Source organism: Rhinoraja longicauda, chromosome 1 (assembly GCF_053455715.1).
Source record: "Rhinoraja longicauda isolate Sanriku21f chromosome 1, sRhiLon1.1, whole genome shotgun sequence".
NCBI lineage: Eukaryota > Metazoa > Chordata > Chondrichthyes > Rajiformes > Arhynchobatidae > Rhinoraja > Rhinoraja longicauda.
The window spans coordinates 16,000,160-16,018,646 of record NC_135953.1 but is presented as its reverse complement, the minus strand read 5'-3'; the positions used below and the strand labels follow the sequence as shown (position 1 = coordinate 16,018,646).

Sequence of the window (18,487 nt, the reverse complement as noted above, 5' to 3'; positions counted from 1 at the left end):
CTCCCACGTCCCTTTGCACCTCTGATTTCTGAATTCTCTCCCATTTAGAAAACAGTCTATGCCTTTATTCCTACTACCAAAATGCATGACTCCATACTTTGCTACGCTGTATTCAGTTATGTTCCTGATTTTAAATAGATTACATGCTCCGAGCCATTGCTGCATGTGTGTTATTTTAACATAATAAAAGTAAATTGTGCTAAGTAAACATTGGGTAAATTAATTGATGTTTAGACTGGAGATTGGAACTTTGCTTCATGCAAAAAATAATGAAGAGGGCTGTTGTCATATTCAGTTCCAGGAGAATGTTCTATATATCAGAACGCACCACTTTTGCTTCTTTGTACCTTTTATTTTTGCAGTGTAGCAGAGATTTGCATGAGATTTTAAACAATGGCCTCTGCAACAGGCAGTGAGTGCATAGGTATTTGTGCATTATTCACAGTAAGAAGTCACAGAAACAATTACATCGCACAATATGTGTCGGTGGACAATCCTTTAAAATTACGAAGTTTAAAAAATGTTAAACCATCAAACAAGCATCGCTGTTGATGGCAGCTTGCTACACAATAAATGTTATCTTTATTTCAATGTGCTTCACCCCTGCCCGCCAAGTCTTTATTCGACAAAAGCTTTCATTGTGTGGGCCAAGGGATGTTATAATATCAAGCCATATAGATGATATATGATGGCTGTTCAGCATGCCACACAATTAAATTTTCATACAGCATATCATTTAATTAATTTATTTATGGAATGTAAGCATTGCCTGCTAGAGCTGCTTTGATTGCCCATTCCCGATTGCCCGTGACGTGGTGGTGGTGAGCACACCTTGGCAAACCGCTTGAGTTCTTCTGTTGAAGGTATTCCAAGGTTTTGTTGGGAGGGGGCCAAAGATTTAGACCCACTAACAATGAAGGAAATATCTCCTGAAGCTTCCTATCCAACAACATCAGCGTACCTTCATCAGCAACTTTCATAGTATTGCAACAACTAAAACAATATTGCTTAAAAATTCAAAATTATCATCATGCTGTTTATTAAATCTTGAGCAGGTTTGAATGGCCCAGCACTTCACAATTTACTGTAAATGATCAGTTCTAATTGTAGTTGAAACAAAGCTAACAAAATATCTATACATGTTAAAACAGTGACATACTTTATGACTAAAGGTACTGCTAATTTGAAATACAAGTCTTGGAACAGCAAACAAAACAATACCTACTGGGGAGGACAAAAAAAATAATCAAACATTCAATTGTGCTAATAACAAAATTAGTTTTATTCTCAGAGTGCCTGAGCAAGTTAAAATAATGATCAAGCATCAACGTTCTCCAGTCGCTTTTTTTTGCATCAAATTCCTAAAATAGATTCGTCCCAAAGTTTTTCCTCTTCTGTTCTTATATCAATCTCCTTCTTCTTTTTCTGTTTTTTATGTCTTTGTTTCAGCTCCTCTTTATCTATACATTGGTCTTTTTTATCTTTTTTGTGTTTCATCTTTTCTTTACTCACATCGAGCTCCTCTTTGTCCCTTTCATCTGGTTTCTGATCAGTGTGATTTGCATCTGGTTGCAGTCCCACCGCTTCAACACTTTTCTCCTTTCTGTAGTTCTCGTGCTCGCTATCTCTTTTAGATTCTGCGTCCTTCGTTCTTTTGTCTCTTCTGTGCTTTTTCTTCCGATCCCTCTTGTCCCTTTTGCATGAACCAGCACTATCATCGGAGCTCACTGGTCTACACTCATCAGCTGAGTACGGAACGCCGTGCGGATCTGGAACTTCTTTGGGACGGGTTAGTTTGGGAGGTGGCCTCCTTTCTGTGTAATACGCCATATCAAAGCCGCTGTGTTGTACGGATTGGGTCATTGGACGGCCACCTTGTGAGGAGGGCCATTGTGATACTTTAGTTTCCACATCCATTGGGAGCGATTGCTCATCTTGGAAACCACTTGGGTTGGGGTGAGCGATGCCGTGCATTACTTCCAACGGGCACTCAGCAGGAGGGAGTGGGTAGTCCGTGTGAAAGCTCCAACTCTCCTCACCCCCCTCCTCCTCTTCCTCCTCTGGATTGTCCTCATATTTTCTAAAGCACACCTTTGGCACAAGGCCTCTTGCTTTCTGGACTTTAATGAAGTCATCGAGTTCGTCCTGGAATGAGTCGTATTTCTTTGATTTTGTATTCTTCACTAGGTTGGCCACTTCATTCTCTCTGCAAGTAAAAGAAAATCTCTGATCAGCTCATCTTACTTTTGGAACATCCCATTCCTTCTTTTGACAATTTTGGTCTGCAATGGAGCAAAATCTTCTTTTAGGAATTGGCCAGCTAGTTTACTGAATCGGCTGTGATTTCATTGATTACACAGTGCTCCCAGACTATAACCTCGTCACTCAAGTTTCTCACTGCCCCTGATAATTTCACACATCAAATGAAGTAGACAGAAACCATTTAGCCTGTCCCACATGGGTATGGCCCATGAAACCTCAAGATCAGACACCCCTACCCCAACACCTACCATTCCTTCTTTGGTGAGTGGTATGAGCTGATAAACAGCAAGAAACATTCCTGCCCTGAAAACACATGAAATTTCACCCAATTCTAATTTCTGTATTAAATCAAAGAAACATAGAAAATAGGTGCGGGAGGAGGCCATTTGGCCCTTTGAGCCAGCAACGCCATTCATTGTGATAGACAATAGGTGCAGGAGTAGGACATTCGGCCCTTCGAGCCAGCACCGCCATTCAATGTGATCATGGCTGATCATTCTCAATCAGTACCCCGTTCCTGCCTTCTCCCCATACCCCCTGACTCCACTATCCTTAAGAGCTCTATCTAGCTCTCTCTTGAATGCATTCAGAGAATTGGCCTCCACTGCCTTCTGAGGCAGAGAATTCCACAAATTCACAACTCTCTGGGTGAAAAAGTTTCTTCTCACCTCAGTTTTAAATGGCCTCCCCTTTATTCTTAGTCTGTGACCCCTGGTTCTGGACTCCCCCAACATTGGGAACATTTTTCCTGCATCTAGCTTGCCCAGCCCTTTTATAATTTTATACGTATCTATAAGATCCCCTCTCATCCTTCTAAACTCCAGTGAATACAAGTCCAGTCTTTCCAATCTTTCCTTATACGACAGTCCTGCCATTCCAGGGATTAACCTCGTGAACCTACGCTGCACTGCATCAATAGCACGGATGTCCTTCCTTAAATTAGGAGACCAAAACTGCACACAATACTCCAGATGTGGTCTCACCAGGGCCCTATACAACTGCAGAAGGACCTCTTTGCTCCTATACTCAAATCCTCTTGTTATGAGGGCCAACATGCCATTAGCTTTCTTCACTGCCTGCTGTACCTGTTACTTTCAGTGACTGGTGTACAAGGTCACCCAGGTCTCGTTGCACTTCCCCTTTACCTAATCTGACACCATTGAGATAATAATCTGCCTCCTTGTTTTTACCGCCAAAGTGATAACCTCACATTTATCTACATTGTACTGCATCTGCTATGTATCTGCCCACTCACTTAACCTGTCCAAGTCACCCTGCAACCTCCTAACATCCTCTTCGCAGTTCACACTGCCTCCCAACTTTGTGTCATCTCCAAACTTGCTTGTGTTACTTCTAATTCCATCATCCAAATCATTAATATATATTGAAAATAGTTGCGGCCCCAGCACCGAGCCTTGGGGCACTCCACTCGCCACTGCCTGCCATTCTGAAAAGGACCTGTTTATTCCCACTCTTTGCTTCCTGGCTGCCAACCAATTCTCTACCCATGTCAAAACCCTACCCCCAATACCATGGGCTCTAATTTTGCTCACCAATCTCCTGTGTGGAACCTTATCAAAGGCTTTCTGAAAGTCTAGATACACTACATCCACTGGGTCTCCCTCATCCATTTTACTCGTCGCATCCTCAAAACATTCCAGAAGATTAGTCAAGCACGATTTCCCCTTCATAAATCCATGCTGACTTGGACCAATCCTTTTACTGCTATCCAAATGCGCCATTATTACCTCTTTAATAATTGACTCCAGCATCTTCCCCACCACCAATGTCAGGCTAACTGGTCTATAATGCCCTGTTTTCTCTCTTGTTCCTTTCTTGAAAAGTGGAATAACAATATCTACCCTCCAATCCCAAGAACTGATCCTGAATCTATTGAACATTGGAAAATGATCACCAATGCGTCCACAATTTCTAGAGCCACTTCCTTGAGGACACTGGGATGCAGACCATCAGGCCCTGGGGATTTATCAACCTTCAGTCCCATCAGTCTACCAAATACTATTTCAGTCTGAAGAAGGGTCTCGACCCAAAACGTCACGCATTCCTTCTCTCCTGAGATGCTGCCTGACCCGCTGAGGTACTCCAGCATTTTGTGTCTACCTTCAATATTATTTCTTGCCTAATGCAAATTTCTTTCAGTTCCTCTGCCTCCCTCGATCCTCGGTCCTCTAGTGCAATGGGAATTGTGTGAGAAAATGTAAATATCTTACTTAAATTGATGTTTGTATCCTTGCAGGTGACTCTGGTACTGCTTAATGGAATTAAGTGTAACGTTGCAGATCGCACATGCAAAATGACCTGTTTCCATTATAAAACAGAAAGTGAATTCGTTATCCAACCATAATTTCATATTTACAGACATATAGTGCTCAAAATATATTTAATAAATAAATCCAATTTAAAAAAAAAATACATTCCATACAGTTCCTCTCATTTACAGGTACTGCTGTAAATAAGAGAACCCCCCCCCCCCCCAGAAAAAGCTGGAAATGTGCAGCAGGTCTGATAGCATCTGTGGAAAGACAAAAAGAGTTAACATTTCAGGTCAATGACCTTTCATCAGAAATAGGTAAAGGAAGAAATTGAACATGTTTCAAGTTGCAGAGAAGAAGCAAGGTGGTGAAAGCAAAGGGAATTATTAAGGACATAAAAGACGTGAGCAAATTTTTATTCTATGTGATCACCTATGAAAATCAATGTGCTGATTTCTTCACACATAAAACTTTGAATTACTGTATATGGAAGCTCATTCAATGAAACCATTATGAACCCAGTCTCTGGTCTGTTGATATTGACATGATGATTGCAGAAATGTAGATTTGTGATTTGCAGATTGGCCTAGAAACTATAAAAGCACATTTGCTCTGCTTTTACTACCAGGGGGCGCTGCACCATGGCTGCCTCGCTTGCAGTCTGTCTGTTTTCAAACTCTTTTTGTTGTTTTTGGCAAGTTTTAAAAGTTTGTGTAAATGTTCTCCGATTTGTTTTATGTGGGGGATGGGGGAGGGGGTCGGGGAAACATTTTTCAATCTCTTACCTTGTCGGAGATGTGATTGTTTTGCGGGTTGTATCTCCGGTCGCTCTGCGGCCTAACATCGTGGAGCTGGAGGCCTTGCTTGGGACTGACTTTGAGCCCCACCACAGGGCCATGGACTTACCATCAGAGCGTGCGATCCCTTGCCTGGGATCGACGCTCCAACGCGGCCTGCGGACTTTAACGTCACGGAGCTCGCAGTCTCGGGTTGAGACCGGTTGGGAGCTCCAAAAGCCACACGAGTTTCGACTTGTCCCAACCCGGGGTAGATTGCCCGGCGCGGAGGAATCTAAGATCCGCCCCCCCCCACCCCCCGGTGCAGGAGCTGGATCGCCCCGACGAGGAAGGCCCACCTCCAACTACAGAAGTCAAGATCGTCCCGTCAACGGAAGGTTAGAGGCCCCTGACTGCTGGAGGACAAAGAAGGGAAGAGATTGAACTTTTTTTCGCCTTCCATCACAGTGAGGAATGTGGCGGATGTTCATGTTAAAATGTATTTCGTGTGTCCTGTTGCTTTTTATTGTTATGACTGTATGGCAAATGAAGTTCCTCGTATCTTGCAAAACATACTTGGCTAATAAAGTATTATTGTGATTGTGATTGTGTGATTGTATTGTTCAGATCCTTAAAGGAATTTGGTTCAATGTTAGTGAAGCCAGTAAAGGTAATCATTTCTGAAGAAGGGTCCTGACACAAAACGTCACCCATCCTTTTTCTTCAGAGATGCTGCTGGACCTGCTGAGTTACTCCAGTACTTACTCAGTGTCTATCTTTGATATGAACCAGCATCTGCAGTTCTTTGTTTCTACAAAGGTAATCATTCTCCAGATAGGTACAGACTATTACACTTAGAGTCATAGAGTGATACAGTGTGGAAACAGGCCCTTCGGCCCAACTTGCCCACACCGGCCAACAATCTCCCAGCTGCACTAGTCCCACTTTCCTGCGCTTGGTCCATATCCCTCCAAACCTGTCCTATCTATGTACCTGTCCAACTGTTTCTTAAACGATGGGATAGTCCCAGCCTCAACCACCTCCTCTGGCAGCTTGCTCCACCACCCTTTGTGTGAAAAAGTTACCAATCAGATTCCTATTAAATCTTTTCCCCTTCACCTTGAACCTATGTCCTATGGTCCTCGATTCCCCTACTCTGGGCAAAAGACTCTCTGCATCTACCCGATCCATTCCTCTCATGATTTTGTATACTTCTATAAGATCTCCCCTCATCCTCCTACGCTCCATGGAATAGAGACCCAGCCTACTCAACCTCTCCTGATAGCTCACATTTCAATTCCAATGCACTGATGCTAGTACTTACTCACCATTTTTTTCAGAAGCATCAGCCTCCTTACCCAGTTCTTCCATCAGCTGTCGCCTTGTGTCATTTTTTGTGTGCTTCTTGCCAATGTAATGTTGTTGGGCCATCAGTGGATTGTTAAAGGAGGCACTGCAAAGTTTGCAGTACTTGTTCGGATCTTCCTGATCCAGAGCTGAAGAGGCTGCTGCAGAGGCTTCCTCGGTCGATTCTTGTGTGATCCCTTCAGATTGCTCACTCTGTACAGATGTATTCAGCTCTGGAGGTGCACTTGCCACACTCATGGGTACTGTGATAGAAGGCTCCACTGAAATGCAAAGGGATGGCCACATTGATTCAGATTCTGCACTTCACATTGATATTCTGAAAAATTATATTATATATTACTAAACAGATTCTACGATTGGTAGGGACATTCTGAATGAATTAATACAGAAATTTGACCAACAAAAATAGATTTGAATAAGGGCATAAGTCATGCTTAATTATGATTTAGGGTTGTAAAACATGTCATTTAGATGCTATTTTTTCATACTTCAAATTTTCTACACAAATTTAAATCAAAATTTAATTCTCAAACATTTCATTCATTTCAAACATAGAAGTAACACGAGCAAGTTTGCGGATGACACAAAGCTGGGTGGCAGTGTGAACTGCGAAGAGGATGTTAGGAGGTTGCAGGGTGACCTGGACAGGTTGAGTGAGTGGGCAGATGCGTGGCAGATGCAGTAGAATATAGATAAATGTGAGGTTATCCACTTTGGCGGCACTTTGGCACCCAGAGAGTTGTGAATTTGTGGAATTCTCTGCCACAGAGGGCAGTGGAAGCCAAATCACTGGATGGATTCAAGAGAGAGTTAGATAGAGCTCTAGGGGCTAGTGGAATCGAGGGATATGGGGAGAAGGCAGGCGCGGGTTATTGATTATGGATGATCAGCCATGATCACAATGAATGGCGGTGCTGGCTCGAAGGGTCGAATGGCCTCCTCCTGCACCTATTTTCTATGTTTCTATTCCAATCTTTAAGTAAGCAATGAGATATTTAATTCATTTCTTTAAAAATTAGTTTACACATGAATATAATTTATTAAAACATTTACCCAGTGGCCTTGACGCCCTACAGTCCGCCTACCGCCACAACAGGTCTACGGATGAAGCCATTGCCCTAGCCCTACACTCAACTCTAGCACTCCTGGATAAGAGAGACACCGACGTCAGACTCCTATTCATAGACTACAGCTCGGCCTTTAATACCATTATACCATCTATCACCAAAGCTTATCACCAAACTCGCGGGACTTGGTGTCAGCATTCATCTCTGCAACTGGATCCGCGACTTTCTGATCCCAACCAGTGAGGATAAGGGACAAATCATCCTCTGCGATGATCCTCAACACGGGAGCTCTGCAAGGATGCGTTCTCAGCCCCCCTTCTTTACTCCTTGTACACTCACGTCTGTGCAGCCAAGTACAAATCTAATTCAATTGTCAAATTCGCAGACGACACCACCATTGTGGGGCGGATATCATATAATGATGAGACGGAGTACAGGAAGGAGATTGAGAACCTCGTGTCCTGGTGTTGAGACAACAACCGTTCTTTCAATGTCAGCAAGACAAAGGAGAAAGTGACCGACTTCAGGAAGTGAAGCGGTACACATACCCCAGTTTGCATTGACGGTGCCGAAGTAGAGTAAAGTCGAAAACTTCAAATTCCTAGCAGTCAATGTCACCAACAACTTCTCCTGGACCACCCATGTTGAAACAACGACCAAGAAAGCACAGCAACACCTATACTTCCTTAGAAGGCTTAGGAAATTTGGCATGTCCCCTACAACTCTCACCAACTTCTACAGATGCACCATAGAAAGCATTTTATTAGGATGCATCACAGCTTGGTTTGGGAACAGCTCCATCCAAGACCGCAAGAAATTACAGCGAATTGTGGACGCAGCCCAGGCCATCACACAAACCAACCTCCCTTCTACTGACTCCATTTATAGCTCACGCTGCCTCGGCAAGGCCAGCAGCATAATCAAGGACGAGTCGCACCCTGGGCACTCCCTCTTCGCCCCTCTCTCATCAGGCAAAAGGTATAGAAGTGTGAAAACACACACCACCAGATACAGGGACAGTTTCTTCCCCGCCGTTATCTGCCAACTGAATCATCCTACCACGACCAGAGAAGTGCTAAACTGGTATCTACCTCTTTGGTGACCTCTAGACTATCCTTGATTGGACTTTGCTGGCTTTACCTTGCACTAAACGTTGTTCCCTTATCTTGTATCTATACACTGTAAATGGATCGGTTGTAATCATGTATTGTCTTTCCGCTGACTAGTTAGTATGTAACAAAAGCTTTTCACCATACCTTAGTGCATGTAATAATAAACTAAACTAAACTATAATTCCAACATGCAAGGCTGCCAAAACTATGTAAACATATCAGAGAAAAATCCAATCATCTCCAAGTCAAAGAGCATTGATTTCTCCACAGATGGTAACTGGAATATTAATTTGAAAATTATTGTTGTGGAAATTTAATTATGATTTATTCAGTTTATTAATGATTAGACTAACAAATCCATTAGCTAAATAAGAATGGTAACACTGGTACTATCGCAACTTTTAAGTACATTTAGACAGAACAGGTTTAGTGTACATGGACAGAACAGGTTTAGTGTACATGGGACAAGTTGGTCAGTGTGGGCATGTTGGGCCAAAGGACCTGCTTCCATGCTGTACAATTTATAACACTGAAAATAACTTATGAAAGTTCTCTATGGAAGTGACGTGTTGGAGACATAAAATAGAAAATAATCTATTTCAAAAAAACAAAGTATTCTGATTACTGGAGATTACAAGGAATGCTGCAACTTGGACAAAGGAAACAGAAATGTAGGAGCATTTCTACTAAATGATTGAAAATAACAGTGTGGCCCCAAGAAGCTCTGCATGCATCGTGATTTGGAGGGAAAGGTGGAAGCATCTGCAGACTATACTTGAAGATAAAGAATGCTAAACGATTCAGAGGAACAAATGAAGCCCAATGAAGATATTGATACGAAAGTGTAAGAGGTGGAAGGCTTTGTTGTCCCTTCTCAGTGGTTACTGCCTGAACTGGTGAACATTTATGGGATCTCCAGTATTTATTTAACTAAGATTATTGCTCCAACACATTTTTTAACCAATCTTTCCAATGCCAACATAACTCCAACACAAAAATTCTGACACCATAACACACAAAGATATCCGGAGCACTCTAAAGAGTGGCCCAGAATAGTTTATAGACTAAAGGCCCTGTCCCAGTTCGGTGATTTTTTAGGCGACTACAGGCAACTAGGCTGTCGCCGCACGGTCGCCGGGGTGTCGTGGGCATGGTCGTGAGTAGTCTCCAAAGAGACGTAGCGTTTTTCTGGTCCTCGCTGGATTTTGTGAAGGCTTGAAATTTTTCGGAACTGTTGGTTTGACGCCAATGAGCGTAGCTTGACGTCTCCTGACGTGGGCGCTGTCGTAGGTTGTTGCCAGGTTGTCGCCTGGTGAAGTAGGTTGTCGCCAGGTGATTAAGGTTGTCGCTGGTGCTGACTTCGGCGAATTCCAAGTGTGGACTTGATCTAATCATCCATCAGTGTAATATGTCCATAAATGATGTTAGGTTTTGTATGTTTTTGCACTTATATTCTGTTTAAAGTTTGAACTTTAAAGTTCGACATTTGAAGGAAAAAAATTGTTTGTACATCAATAAAGGAAATTCTTGACATTTTGACGGAAAATTGATGTATGAAGTTATTGTATTTCAGAGTAGTTTCTCATGGCATCACTTTCAAATAGTCATGATGCAGAATGATTGGAAACCCTACCGTACACCCCCAATTATAGGGAAAGTGGGTGAAACGTGAATTGTCTTCAGTTGTCTTCAGTGTCATAGCTTGTCGCGGGTCGACGTAGGTTGACTTCGGTTGTCGCCTCTGTGGTGGTAGTTTGTCGTAGCTGCGGTCGTAGGTGGACATTCTACTTGCGACGATTGGGTCGCCGGTTTTCGGTAGCTTGCCGTAGCTTGAAGTCGACAAGGTGGCAGGTTGTTGTAGCTTGTCGTAGACATTGTCGTAGGGGGGGTCCAGTCACCGTTTTTTCGGTGACCTGCTACGACTATGACAGTCACCTTAAAAAAAGCCTAACTGGGACAGGGCCTTTAGCATTCCTTGTAATCTCCAGTAATCTGGGTGGGTACTTTGTTTTTTTATATTCATAATTACATTTTTCATAATAAAATTTCCGCAACAATAACGTACAAATTAATATTCCAGTTTTGTTTGTTACCTCATCATTTAAATTTAGTTACAATATATTTGACAATATGTCATCTTTCCAGAGACTGAGCTCAGGAGATTTGTGGCAGCAAATGCTCTTAGAAAAATCAGACACCATGTACAATGTAGAGAATGGACTCATTGGCATCATGGATTTAGACCTACCAGTCTGTGGCTGGGTTTCAGGGGGCTGCTTCCCCACCAACTGCTTGAGCCGCTTCGCATGGACTTTGCCTTGATAGTGGAATTGAGCGGCTGTGGGGGACGTGAAAACCATATTGCACAAAAGGCAAAATTTATCCTTGTCCACTTTTGTTCCAGTATCCTGTAAACACGCATCAACTACAATGTTAGTCTGTGATGAATGACTTGATTATAATTTTTTTAAATTTATCATTTAATAAGGCATTGTACACATTTGCTTGGGCCTGGATGATTAGCATTTCAGATCAATGGAAACCTATTGTAGGTCAACTAATAATGGTTATGGTAAAGAAAAAAATGCATTAAAAAATAATTTGTCATTTAATTTTATACACTGACCTTAAAACATGGATTTGGCTAATTCCAAGAGAGGCAAGCTGTCTAAATCAATGTATTTGTGGTCAGATCAGAAGCCGGGTATCCTGCACAAGCGACTCACTGATACATGACCTTTGATCTAATCTTGAAAAATAATAGACAATAGACAATAGATGCAGAAGTAGGCCATTCGGCCCTTCAAGCCAGCACCACCATTCAATGTGATCATGGCTGATCATTCTCAATCAGTACCCCGTTCCTGCCTTTTCCCCATACCCCCTGACTCCGCTATCCTTAAGAGCTCTATCTAGCTCACTCTTGAAAGCATTCAGAGAATTGGCCTCCACTGCCTTCTGAGGCAGAGAATTCCACAGATTTACAACTAGTACAATAAAAAACTAGATGCTGGAAATCTGAAACCAAAAAATGGAAATTCTGGAAAATAAGTCAGGTAGCATCCGTGGAAAGAAAAAACATGAGGATTTTGGGTCTGTGACCATTTATCTTGCTCTGTAGATAGACACAAAAAGCTGGAGTAACTCAGCAGGACAGGCAGCATCTCTGGAGTGACTCAAATATGAGTGACATTTTGAGTCGAGACCCTTCTTCAGATTGAAAGTCACAGGAAATGGAAATGAGAGATATAGACGATGATGTAGAGCGATATAGAACAATGAATGAAAGATATGCAAAAAAATAATGATGATAAAGCTGTTCGTTGGGTGAAAATGAGAAGCTGGTGCGACTTGGGTGGGGGAGGGATGGCGCGAGAGGAAATGCCGGGGTTACTTGAAGTTAGAGAAATCAATATTCATACCACTGGCCTATAAGCTGCCCAAGCGGAATATTCATCTTGCTCCATTGGTATTTGTGTGGATGGTCACATGGGGTTTCTGGTCAATGGTAACCCTTAGGATAATGATGGAAGGGTAATCCTATTAAATATGCCTGGTAGTCTGCCCAGTTTTATTCCTTCTCTGCTTCAATGGAGCAATCCTGGTACAAACAAGTGATTTGCCTGGACATTAAGAATCAACGCAAGGGGTGAGTGTGGATCAATGTAGGCTTGGTTTCCACCCTGACAGACAGCAGGGAATCATTTCTTTTTCAAACAGTCTGGTTATTATTATCACCATATTTTTTTCCAAATTACAGAATTAAATTTAAATATAGCTGACATGGTGGGATACGAATGAAAATAAAAAATCCCTGCAGATGCTAGAAATCCGAACTCAAAACAGAAAATGCTGGATGAACGGAAGAGGTCAGTCTGGACTGAAAAGGAGATAAAACAAGTTAATTGCCTAACCTGCTGAATGTTTCCAGCATTTTGTTTTTATCCCAGTTTCACTACTGCATTCATAAATTGATCATTCTCATCCTGAGTACCATTCGAGTAAATGTCCTCTGCACCCTCGCTAAGAGATGTCAAAATTAAATGTGAGACTCTGAGTGAGTGGCAAGGGGTCTAACCAGTGCGTTAAAAGGTTTAAAATCTTAATAAATAAATGATTGACCAGTTCAACTGTCATTTAAAATTTTGATAAGATTCATCATCAATGTATAACTGCGCACCTGGAATCCAACAGTAACATTCTCTGTTTTGATTTTCTTTAATGGTGTTCCTTCTTCTTTGTGTGTTTGGAAGTAAAACCGCACCTTGTTGGCATGTTTTTTGCTCTTTAAAACAAAAAGGACAGGTGATGAATTAAACTGTTTTCAATTAACTTCAACGACAAAGAAGTAATCACTCAAGGCAGTGAACAACAGCACATCAGGGAGATGAGGGGTGTAGAGAGGAACAAACTATGAAAGGGGTTTCTGCTTTTTTTAACAATATTTTAACAAAATCTCCCAAATCATGTAAAAGGTTAGAGAAATTTAGTCATAGTGGAGGTTAGCTTAATATGACAACTCATACATTTTTCATTTGCTCTGCTGATTCAAGATTCCATCTGTCTAGTTCAGCCAGATTGGCTTTTGTTGCGTTAGTTCATCAGGCTCCTCAAGTTATACTCACTTTCTTACTGCAAGTTAGCAGGTCTCTCACACAGAAAAGTTTCAATTTGCCATGAAGCTATCTAACATATGAAAACATTTTGGTTTGCAGCTGACTTAGTAGTTGTTAGACATGAATAGACTTTAAGGTGTAGAAACCAAACCAGGTAAACCAATACAATTCCCAACTTCTTAGAATAAATATATATTTATGACTCTGCAAATGAGTTTACTTAGAAACTAACAAGAGTTATGCCGTGTGCATTTTGGGTTCAGTTTCCCAATTCAGATGTCTATATAACTTTGGAAGCAGATACGATAGTGCAATTTAATGGCTTTTAAATAGGCACATAGATATGCAGGGAATGGAGGGGTATGGTTCACATGCAGCAGAGGAAATTAGTTTATTTTGGCATTATGTTCAGCGCAGACATTTTGTGCCAAATGAACTGTTCCTGTACTGCACTGCACTGTACTGTACTGCACTGTTTTATGTTACACATGTTGTTGAAGTCTGCAACCTGCAAGATTATAAATCAAGTGTTCTTATCACAATGAAACATAAACTTTTTTTTTCAAATGAGAGGTCACCTAAATTATGACAACATGAGACAGTTAATGGTTGGGTACTATTTGACATTGAAATGGAGTTTGAAGAACATCACACTTCATGAGCAAGCTTGAATAAACAGTGCTGCCATTCAAACCAAGAACTTCACATAACCACAGAAGGCGTTTTAGAAAATGAGGCTATGACCATAACTGGGACTTCTAAATTCTACCAAAAAGAAATTAAATATGCATGTAAGGGCAAAATGTTGTATAATTACATTTGTTCATCAAAAACTACAAGGTACCTCGTAGTGTGTGGTCCTTTGGACTTCGGAGATCAACATGGCACAGCAAACCTTGCAATACTTATCCATGAAAAGTTCACTGTCGTGGCCTCCCATTTTATCTGAAAAACATTCAGAATTTTTTTTTAAATCAATGCAGCTTCGTCAGCATACAGTCGATTCCTATAAATTCCTATAAATTTACTGTCTGCAGTTAGAAAAGAATTACCCAATAAGCCTAGTTTTAAATTATTAAGTGGTAGGATTAGAGGGGAGTTAAGAAGATACATTCCCCTACTAGGATGGTAGGGGATTGGAACTCTTTGCCTGAAAGCATGGTGGTGGCAAAAACCTTCATCATATATGGACATATATGGATGTACACCTGAAGAGCCCTGGCTGGCAAATACACACAAAGTAACTCAGCAGGTCAGGCAGCATCTCTGAAGAAAAAAGATGGGTGACATTTTGGGTCAGGTCCCTTCTTGACAGGCAGGATGTGTATCACAAAATGCTGGAGTAACTCAGCAGGTGAGGCAGGATCTAGGAGAGAGGGAATGGGTGACGTTTCGGGTCGAGACCCTTCTTCCGACTGATGACTGGCAGGATTATGGATAAAGTGTTCAAAAGTGTCATCACACTGGCTCTTCTTCAGAAAAGGAACTATCTTTTAAAAGAAAAGAAAAGAATGCCACACTTTTTGAAAAGTGAAACCCAAAAACTGCTGGACAAAGCTAGGAAGAATTGTGCTGGGAAGGAAAGGGAAGGGAGTTAAAGTAAACAAAAAGGAAAGTAACGCGATAGCTTGTATTACCAGGGGGAAAAATGAGGCTTTGCAGAGTGCTCAGCAAAAGCAACCATTAGCCAGAACATTAGTATTGTCAGAAGACTGAAGGAAGTACTTTTTAAATCCAAGTGTTGCATGACATTAGCTTACATTTACTAATGAAAAGCCCGGTACAGTGTAACAGGCATTGGATGAAATACAGCGTTTGCCAGCACAACTGCATCTTTTAATGGAAGATGACCATACATTTGAGTCATAGAAATATACATGATTATGGGAATTGTTTTGAGATCATTAAACGTTTGCATCTTCTCCTGCTACAAAATAAAGGTTGAGAAACTTGGTGGTGAATATATTCTTACCAATAAAAATTCAAAATAAGAACATGACTCAAAATCCATTCCTGAGGCAAAGGCAAGAACTAATCTCATCTCTGGTACAACCCTGCCGTGAGAGTGCCCACTAGTGACAAGAGAAGATAGCGCAGAAAAGTTCAGCTATGGAGAACTGTGTGTGAGACTGCCTGCAGAATCGTCTAAGAGCGATAATTCAGTGAGTTAATGTGTAATCTCAAAGTAAAAACAGTGAAGAAGATTTTGACAACAGAAATAATCATTTTCAAATTTATTAAGCTGATATACTGGAAGTGAAAATTTATTCTTTGGCTATCTACCTTTCACAACTCAATATTCTGTGTCATCGGTCAGACCTGGTGAGGGCAGCATCCTCCCTAAATGATACCAATTATCTTCCCGAATTGATACCATCTTTTAGAACTAGATTTATTTTGTTAATTAATTTTTAATTCTCCTGCTGCTGCATTGGGATTTAAACTCACGTCAATGGATTATCAATGCATTTCTTTGGATTCCTCATGCAGTATAACAACCTTTGTGTTATTGTACCTCAGTGCCTCTCATACTAAATGAAAATGAAAACATTGTGCAGATGTTGGAAACCTGAAGTAAAAATGGAAAATGCTTGAAACACAACAGGTTAGGTAGCATTGGTGGAAAGGAAACTAGCTAACATTTCAGGTCTGGAACACTTTAATTTAGTTCCGTTCCTGAAGTTAGCTCAGATTATACTGTATTAAAAACTGAAAATGGTGGAAAAACTGTGCAAGTCAGGCAGCATCTGTGGAAAGAGAAACGGTTAACGTTTCAGGTCGACCAAAATGTTAACCGTTTCTCATTCCACAGCTGCTACCTGACCTGCTGTGTTTTTTCTTCATTTTTAACTTTAATTTCAGAGTTCCAACATCCACAGTTTTATTGTACACTTCCTGTTAGTTAAGACTAAATGTGTCTGTGGTGCTAGACTACACATAAAGATTATTGCTTTTTTTAATGCCTAATTAGGCGAGTGGGAATTGTATCCTGCATTGCACTGGATTTTACAAGATGACTGTGAAGTTGGCTGCAATCCAATCTCACACGTGGAGCATAAATTGCAGATAGTCACAGGTGCTACATAGAAATTGGCATAAAATATGTTCAATTAGATATGGTTCGATGTTGGCTCCATTTCAAACTTGAATGTGCTTAGTAAACTAGGTCAGCTTCTGCAATGCCTGTCAGACTACATTCAGCAGTTAGAACTGTTGATAGACTAAAGCCTTGGATGTGGCAAATGTCAAAGTATGTTTAGCGAATTGGTCCCAACGCAGCTACAGAGAGAAAGGGGATAGTGGATCTCCAGGAATAGTAGTAAGAGCAGGCAGGTGATGCAGGAATCCCCTGCGGCCATTTCCCTTCCACACAGGCATTCTGTTTTGTATACTGTTGGAGGGAGGTGGCTTCACAGAGGAAAGCAATAGCAGCTGCTGAGTTTGTGGCAACACTGATGGCTCTGGTGGAAGGAAAAGTCCTGGTAGTGGTGGGGGATTCATTAGTGATGGGAACAGACATGCAGTTAGCTGCCAGTTAATATTCCAGGGTACAGTAGTTTCAGCCATGATAGAGGATTGCAGGAAAGGGCGGAAAATCACAACTCTGATTAAGGAGAACATAATTTCAGTACTTAGAGAGGATATCCTGATGGGATCATCCAATGAGGCCATATGGGTAGAATTTAGGAATAACAGAAGGGTGACCAATTTGCTGGGGTTGTACTGCAGCATCCCAATAGTCAGAAGGAAATAGATGAAAATTGCAGATCAGCAAATTGCAGAAAGGTATGAGCAATTCGGTTATAATAGAGGGGAATTTTAACTTTCCCAATATTGACTGGGATTGCCTTAATACAAGAGATTTAGATGGAATGGAATTAGTTATGTGTACCCAAGAACATTTTTGTAGTTCAAATCATACTGTACATGAGTACACTATAGAGCAAGTGAAAGAGTAAAATAATTGTTAGTAGATCCTCTTCTGAGATGGCATACAAAGGAGTTGCTATGTTCCAGTGCCATCATGCAACTGAAACAATGTATTTTAAAAGTTTCAGATTATTTCATTAACTCAAATTAATTGCACAGCTATTTCCGTGGGGATTTGAACTGAATAAAATTTTGGTTCGGCCACATTTGGTGTATTGTGTGTAGTTCTGGTTACCACACTAAGGGAAAGATGTGGATGCTTTGGAGAGGGTGGAGAAGAATTTCAGCAGGATTTGCCTCGATTGCAGCGTATTAGCTATAAGGAGAGGTTGGATAAACTTGGATTGTTTTCTCCGAAGTGTTGGAGGTAGAGGGTTGACCAAATAGAATTATATAAAATTATGAGAAGCATGGATAGTGTATATAGTCGGAATCTTTTTCCAAATCAAATACTAGAGGGCATAGCTTCAAGGTAAGAATGGGAAAGTTTAAAGCAGATATGCTGGGAAAATCCTTTTTACACAGAGAGAGGTAGGTGCCTGAAGCTCGTTGCCAGAGGGGTTGGTGGAAGCAGATAAGATAATGATGTTTAAAAGGCATTCAGACATACGGATATGCAGGGGATGGAAGGATATGAATCATATGCAGGCAGATGGGAATAGTTTAGATTGGTATCATTGTCAGCGCAGATGTAATGGGCCAAAGGGCCAGTACTTGTACTGCATTGATCTGAACTGCAGTCTGAAGAAAGGTCTCAACCCAAAACGTCACCCCTTCCTTCTCTCTAGAGATGCTGCCTGTCCCGCTGAGTTACTCCAGCATTTAGTGTCTATCTGCATTGTTCTACGTTCCATAAACTCATGCCTCTGGTGGTTGGTCTTGGCCTTTGGATTACCTTTCGCGTATTTTAACCACCACTATTCCTGTTTTGGCACTTGCACGTTTATTATGAGATTTTCGTTAATACTGTTTTCAACCAAATTATTGCTTCAGAACAATTCTGGATGTCAAACATTTGTGCTCATAGCTGTAATACGTCATCTGTTTTAACAAAAAGGAGCAATGATTACATATATCAAAAGG

The 18,487-nt window shown here is 41.2% G+C and overlaps 1 pseudogene across 1 annotated transcript in view; it reads right to left on the bottom strand.

Moving 5' to 3' along the window:
• Positions 1 to 385: 385 nt before the first annotated feature.
• The window catches only part of LOC144598700 (zinc finger matrin-type protein 1-like), a 57,822-nt pseudogene continuing 39,720 nt past the window's right edge, over positions 386 to 18,487 (bottom strand). Inside the window, exons 2-7 of the transcript XR_013547890.1 lie at positions 14,319 to 14,419; positions 13,039 to 13,143; positions 11,107 to 11,266; positions 6,640 to 6,939; positions 4,494 to 4,581; positions 386 to 2,206 (exon numbers count right to left, since the gene is read on the bottom strand). The product of XR_013547890.1 is annotated as a zinc finger matrin-type protein 1-like (transcript). The remainder of the gene's footprint in view (positions 2,207 to 4,493; positions 4,582 to 6,639; positions 6,940 to 11,106; positions 11,267 to 13,038; positions 13,144 to 14,318; positions 14,420 to 18,487) is intronic.